A 7,967-nucleotide genomic window follows, 5' to 3' on the forward strand; every position below is an offset into this window, starting at 1 on the left:
GGTGAAGGGAGGGTGGGGACAAGGGGAAAAAATGAGAACCAAGACCTGGCATGTAAAGGTACAAGATCCCAGTAATGAATGTAACTATACTGTCTACCTAGAATGTACCAATAAATTCAATTAAAAATGCAGATTTCTGAGTCCCACCTCAAACCTGTGGCCTGAAGACTTCTAAGGGGTGAAACCCAGCAATCTGAATTTAAAATATCTGTCAGAAAAATTCTGAGCATAAAATATTTCTAAAGCATGAGAAATTACCGCATACTTATTGCTTCCCTTCAAAACTCGTCAACTTATGGTCAATCTTCTTTAAATAATATCCCCATCTCTGAGTATTTTGTAGTCAGATATCACTTCATCTGTAAATATCTCAGTGAGTATCTCTAACTGAAAAACTTTTTAAAAAATCTAATCACTAGCATTATACCTTTAAAATTATCAGCATTTCCTTTATATCAAATATATAGTCAGCGTTCAAACTTCCCACAGTGTCTCACAACTTTTTACATTTACTACTACATATGAAAATGTACATCTTTGTGAGGAACCAGACGATATTTTGATACTGTATACATTGTGTGATGTTCAAATGAGAGTATTTTGGTGAAAACATTCACTCCTTCTTTCTAGTTTTTCTTAAATGCAGAGTATATTGTCAAGCTCTGTAATAATCTCTCTGTACTATTTTCTCACAGTTTTTTCAATCAAAACCCAAATAATTCCCTTCATGGGAATTGGTTGTTGTAACCCTTGTTCCTTTTTTTCCATCACCCTCTACTTCCTCCCCAGCTTCTTATTTGTTGAAACTGGGTTGATTGACCTACAGAACTTCCCATAGTCTGTGTATTGCTAGTTTTATCCTTGTGACACCATCTTATATATCCTTTTGATCCCTGTACTTCCTTTAATTTATATGATAATTAACCTTGTAACTTAAGATATGTCATTTTATTATTCACTAATAATTACATAATAGCAATTTCCTTACCATCTGTTAAATGTATAACCTTGATGAGATTCCAATCTAACTGGTTTTGGCAAGAATGTAGCTGGTGCAGAGTATGTAGTACCTCCATCTGAGGACACTGAATGTCTGGTTGTCTGTTCACAATATTAATAGCTATTGATGACATCCGCTCACATCCATGGACTCATCGAGACTGTGGTTCTTTCTTCTTAAAACCATCCAGGTTTTTTTTTTTTTTTTTTTTTTTTGGTACTGGGGATTGAACTTGGGTCCTTGCGCTTGCGAGGCAGGCCACCGAACCGCTGAGCTAAATCCCCAGCCCCAGGTGAACTTTTGAAAGCTCGAGGATCCCCTTCCAGTCATTCTGCCACGCTGCAGGAAGAGTTCTACAAAATAATAAATATGCCCTCATCTCCATAAAGCATTCTCATCACACCAGACTGAGGCTACACAAGACAAGCCTTAGGTGTGCAGGAAGACCACACAGCCGGCCCTTTGTCTTACTGGAGCACTTGTTGTAGGAGCTCCTCCGTGGATGACACGTGGAAGGTGCTCACTTTTCTTATATAAAATAGTGTCCATTCTTCTGTATATTAGAAAGCATCTACCTCTAGACACCTTCTAACACCTAACACAATGTGGATGCAATGTGAATAGGTGTTATACTATATTGTTTAAAAAATAATTATAAGAAAAAAGTATGCGCATGTTCATTACAGATGATTGTTTAAGAAGTATTTTTAATCCACATTGGCTTGAATTTCCAGAGACAGAACCTACAGATGTGGAGGGCGTATTATGTTAGTATTTGCTTTTCTACTACTGGTTTCCTTAAATATGAAATGAATATAATTATTACTTCATACATGGATCCACTATAAAATTTACAAAGAAGTGTGTGCACGTATTTGGGGGGATCTCAAATACTTTCATTAAAGGATGCATAATCTAAAGACTTGCAGCTGTGGCCTAGGCCATAGAGCTCACATTTTTGGCCTTGTCAGATATGATTCCACTTTTCCAACTTTGCTTCTTACTAGTACTGTCCCTCCCCATGCTGGACTTCAGCCCTTCCTTAGGGTTCCCACGTTCTTTCAAACCTTGTCATCACTTGTGTTTATATTGTGCTGTAAGGATAATTTATATACTTGCTTCATCAGAAAGGAGAATTCATTTTAGAAAGGAAAACCAAATTATGAAATGAAGCAGTGGACTATAGAGGGTGGGTATTCATTTTGGTCATTAGGGGAGACATACTTTAGATAGTTTTCTTCATCATTTGATCAAGTACTGAATCACAATAACCCACAATATTTGTCAGTTATCACCTCTCTATTATTTTGTTCTCACCCATAATTATACAACTCTGTAATATGGCTCCTGAAACTGCTCCCTAATGAAGTCTTTTAAAGATTTTCTTCTTGCCAAATCCAGTGGCTCCCCCATATCAAATTAAAATATTACAAACATTTAGGAAGATAAAAACCGACCGAAATTTGACATCCATTATTCACAGAAAGGGAGAAAGAAGAAAAAATCAAATACGGTACCCAAGTTCCTGGCTTACAAACTGGACATATGGCCATCTTAGTCTAAAGAGAGAAGTTCAGTGGAGAAAGAAAATTGGAGCAAGGCAGGACGGGCAAATGATCCTTCAGTTGGAAAGTTGGAGTTGTGTGTGTCTGCTTTCTCTTGTGCAAAGGGGAAGCATTCGGGGCTACCAGGTATACAAGAATTTTTCTTTTTCTCTTGAAATTCCTTGCTATCCACATATCCAACTTGCTTTAAGTGTGCACTCCCACGGATATCTTTTCAGAAAAGATCTTTGGTATCAGATTTACTCGGACCACAATTATCTCAACTGCTATTCTTCTCTCGATGACACTATTACTCTGACAAGGTTCTCAACTGACACAGGAAAAGGGAAAGGTCCTGACTCCTGCAGTACCATTCCCAGAAATCCTTACAACTTATTGAAATGTTATGATAATAAGAGAGGAATTACAAAGGAGAGACCAACTTCAAACTCCAAACGTGACTGTAGTAAGTGAACAAGAGAATCTCATAGCATCATGGGAAAAGCTCTGTAAGAGCATCAAACCTCTGTTCTCTAGCTGACCTGACTGTCTGAGTACCCCAAGAGCACTGGGCTCTCAGAGAGTCCAGTCTTTGGATTTTGAATGAAGCCCTTGCTTTACAAATAACGTTGCTCCTTCGAGATTCTCCACCCTTTTCCCAGATCTATCCCCATCTCTGTTCCAACCACAACAACATAATTTTAAGAGCACAATAACTCAAGTAATTTTCCTAAGTCTCATTTATTCCCCGACATCTAGGAGCCAGACAAGGGGAGAACAAGGGAGGTGACGGGGACTTTGGCAAGATGGTCAAGAGTGGCCCCTACTTTAACCCTAATCGTTTTTAATAAAGCATTATCAGTGTGACATCCAGATATGCTTTCTCTTCCTTCCTAGTTTCTAAGCAAATAGATTTCAGTTCAAAGGCACACATGTGTGCCTTAACACAGAGATGCTTGCCCTCCGAAGAATACACATTGATATTCAGAAAAATATGGCCTAGAGCTTATAAGAAAAGTAAAGCTTTTTCTTACTTAAAACATAGTCTTCAAAGACCCTGTTCCATAATACACATGTGCATGGCTGAGCTCACTCCTTTGCTTACCCCTCTTTGTCCAGAAGTAGGAAGAGAATTTATTACCCTCAAAATCACTCTCTCTTCTTGTGGATAAGACGGAAGTGATTTGGTTGAGAAATAGTTGAGATATTGAGAGATAGTTGGTTCTTCCAGTTCATTCCTTTGTACTAACAGTAAAACAGGGGGAAGGTATGCTTAATCCATGAAGACAGCAATGAAATTAAATTATTTCAATGCTGGCTAGGATATTGGGTAACATTGTTTTTGGTTTTTTTTTTGGTACTGGGGATCAAACTCTGGTCCTTGTGCTTGTGTGGTAGGCAGCAGAACCACTGAGCTAAATCCCCGGCCCTGGGTAACATATTCTTATCCCAAAAGAATTTCCCTCCCAATCTCCAGGACCTCTTTGTGCAGTATGAACCTAGATCCTTCCACAGCCATGCCAGACAACTTTAGGAAATATTCTAAGGACTTCCAAAAATGCCTGTCCCGCCAGGGCCTGAGATCATGTTAGTAAGTATAGTGATTATCTAGGATCCAATGAGAGCCCAAGATAAAACATATATTGACCTTTTGCCCAAAATTACCATTACAACTGTCCATTCCATTAGTATTTTAGCTAAACCTACTATGACTTTCTGACTGGCTTATTCAGAATTGGAAAAATTACCCCTCCCACTTCCCAGGCAGTGAGGTCACTTCCTGTGTCTCCTTCCTCTGTATTGCCATTCAATTTACATACATCTCTACCTCAGTTGTTAATGAATAAGTTATTGTGTAATATATCCATTTGCATACCTGTCTTTCTTGCTTGCTTGTGAATTTCAGGACGGCAGAGACTTACAGTTACTGCTGATTTCCTTCCCCATTCTGCTTTGCGTCCCTGTACAGTGGGAAGCCCAGATTAAGTGTATAGGAAATGCTTCTGAATGGATAGTACAGTCTGTGTTGACTTGCAGTTTGTTTTAAACTGCTCAACCTCAGGCAATAGGCAAGAAGCATTTTCATGGCTATTTGTCCTATTAACTCTAGTTTTACTTGGGAGAAAAATGTCATAAGCATATGGGAAGATAGGACACATTTATAATCTCTAAACTCTGTTCAAATGGAATCAATTTGTCCTTCTAAATTTAATCTGGCTAAATCACGCTGGATTATCCTGCTGTTGTTTGTTTTCCTCTATCTCCACATCAGATTACTAAATCAACTTGAGACTTTTCTTGGTAAATCAGGCTTATGCCTTCATGCTCCCTCCCTCCCATGCTTGGGTCACTGGTTTGGAAATGCAGGCGATGAGTTCATTGCTTTTGTTCCTCCCATGGGTTTTGGAAGTCTTGCAGCCCTGCAGCCTGAATAAGGACTTGCTTTTATGAGCTGCAAAAGAAGCACAGTATTCAGGTTGGAGGGTGAGGAGGGGCCCCGGGAACACAACCCTGCCCCTCTCAGCTGCCTCCCCATTCAGCCCAGGATTCTGGGGAGTTGGCTTGGTTCGTGAATCTAGTTAGCAACAGCATTCCTGGAAAACTGGCTCACTGCTGAGCTTTCTCGTGAACTTCATCCACCTGTCATGTTGAGTCTTGGAGGGGAGCCAGCACAGGCAGGAAATAATAGGCTGCAGGATGCCGGTGTGTGTCAGTGGCCCCGACCCTCCCATTCCTGCACACAGATGAGCTGGAAGCCTGCAAGGCGTCATCGCTGCTGCGGGTCGGCTGGAGAGGCCACACAAAGCCGCGCTCAGGGAGGGGGAGCCCAGAAGGTTACAGCGGTTCAGACTCTCCATGGGCCTCTCTTTGGGATTGCGGAACTGTCTGCAGGGAAACGGCCATGGCGGTGGCTCAGACGTATCTCTTTGTTCTCACTGACCTCCTCTGCACACAGGGGACAGATTCTCCTGCAAAGGAGAACGCCTGGGGCCTTCCTACCTCCACCCCCACCTCCCCTTCCCTCCCTGGCCAGTCAGAGCAGATTACAGTGACATTAACTGGTTAGAATTACATACAATTTCCTTTCTCAACTCTCAGACTCCTGGATTCAGATTTTGTTCTGTTTTTAACTTGCAAATGATTTCAACACTGTCCAGTTGAGCACATATACACATCCCAACCCCCTTTATCCCTGCCAATTTAATTATACAGTTTCTCTTAGCAGGTTTTGGACAATGAGGCAGAAGAAACACGGGTTCTCAAGGATCTCTAATTAACTTAAATAGCCAACACTGGGCAAAATTGGAAAATTTTACTCTATAAGCAAGGATCTCTTGGGTGGCTGGAGAACTGTATTTGTGAAGCATCAATCGCCTGAGAAGAAAGAAAATATATCAGATAATTCTTGCTCTTTGTGAGACTTCCTACGAAAAATTTTGCTAAGGATGATGAATAATGAAAGTAGAGGGGAAATGGGCATTTACTGTACTTGTCTTGGTACTGGGGACCACCTACTGTCTATAAATTGGACTTATATTGGGAGACTAAGATGATGGGTCAGAGTGCCTCAAATTATGTATTTAGCTCACTGGTTCTGCCGCCTGCTTTGCAAGCGCCAGGTCCCAAGTTTGATTCCTGATACAAAAAACAAACAAACAAAACAACAACAACCATAAAAAATTATGTGTTTGTGAATGTAAGAATTTTATTACATTACATCTTGACTGGGCCAAGAGGTACCCAGATATCTGCTTAAACAGTATTCTGGATATTCCTATGGGGTATTTCTAGAAGAGATAAGCATTCAAATGGACAGACTGAGAAGAGTATCAGCAGGGTCCCTCTCTGAAGTGAGTGGTTCATTCTCAATTATTGTATAATGGAACCCAACAAAAGGCCTAGTGAGACAATTCTCTTGTCTTCAAGCTGTAATATTGGTCTTTTCCTGCCTTCAGATTTGGACTTAAACTGGATTTTATTTCATCAGTTCTCCCAGTAGCCAGGCCTCCAGGCTCAGATTAGAATGATGCCATGGGCCCTGCTGGGTCTCCAGCTGAGATTTCACTTTCATAATTGTGCAGGTTAATATTTTTTCTCTCTCAGTACTGTGGATTGAAACTAGAGCCTTCATACTGAGCTACATCCCCGGTCCTCTTTTTGATTTTTTATTCTGAGACACTGTTATGGCTTATATCTAGATGTCTCCCTCCCCACCAAAGTCTCATTTGCTCATAGATGTGGCTTTTGGAAGGTAGCTGGATTGTGGGTGCATGATATTGGGTTAAGGGTGTAGTAACTGGATCAGCCCACTAATTGGATTAGTGCTGTTCTAGGTGTGGGTAAATGGATTTACTGAAAACAGAAGACTGACCCTAGGTATAAGTGGTACCAACCAATAGACTCATGGCCTGAATGCAACAGAAAGGGAAAGAGAACTTCACTGCTATTGCTGCTCTTTTTCCTGTCTGCTCTGCCATGGACTGTTTTTCTTCTGTCATTGCTGCCTTGCCATGGAGCCACCCAACTGCGGACCAACACTTGTACAACTTATGAGCTAAGCCGGGCATGGTGGTGCACGCCTGTAATCCCAGCACTCGGGAGGCTGAGACAAGAGGATCGCTGTGAGTTCGAGACCAGCTTGCACTACATAATGAGTTCCAGGTCAGTCTCAACTACATAGTGAGACCCTGTCAAAAAAAAAAAAAAAAAAAAAAAAAAAAAAACAACACACAAAACAAATTATGAGCTAAATTAAACTTTTCTCCCTCTAATTTATGCATGCCAGGCATTTTGTCCCAACAATGAGGAAGTAACTAAGAGAGACACAGTCTCACTAGATCACTCAGTGGTCCAGGATGGACTCAAACTCTTGACCCAGTGTTCTTGGATTGCAGGTGTGCACTCTGCTAATTTCTTATAGTAACGATTTAAAATATATCCATCTCTCTAATATATCAATACATATCTGTATACCTATCCAAATACAGTGATACTTTATTTGTCAAATGGCTCCAAGCTGAAACTTTCCACTATCCAAACAGCAAAATTTGAAAAAAATTCTGCTCATAGTTCTTAATTTTGCTCAATAGTTGAACCAAACATCTGAGACTGAATCACGAGTTGCATCTTGTTGTGGACATGAAGGGGTGATGCTTCAATCTGACTGCCTAGTAAGTAAAAGGTCCTGAGTTCAATTCCCAATGCCAGAAAAAACAAACAAACTCAAACACCTTTAATTTAAAGTGAAGCATGCTACCATAAATTAAAGCAATATAAAGGAGAAAATAATCTGATAGCACTAGAATATAAATATCATCACACAAAGATGACCAATGTTGATAATGGGGGATTTCCCTATATCTTTTATTTATTTATTTATTCGTTCATTTATTTATTTATTATTTTCAATTACTGGGGGGGGG

This window comes from Fukomys damarensis, unplaced genomic scaffold (genome assembly GCF_012274545.1).
Source record: "Fukomys damarensis isolate Sample0158 unplaced genomic scaffold, DMR_v1.0_HiC HiC_scaffold_13, whole genome shotgun sequence".
Taxonomy (NCBI): Eukaryota; Metazoa; Chordata; class Mammalia; order Rodentia; family Bathyergidae; genus Fukomys; species Fukomys damarensis.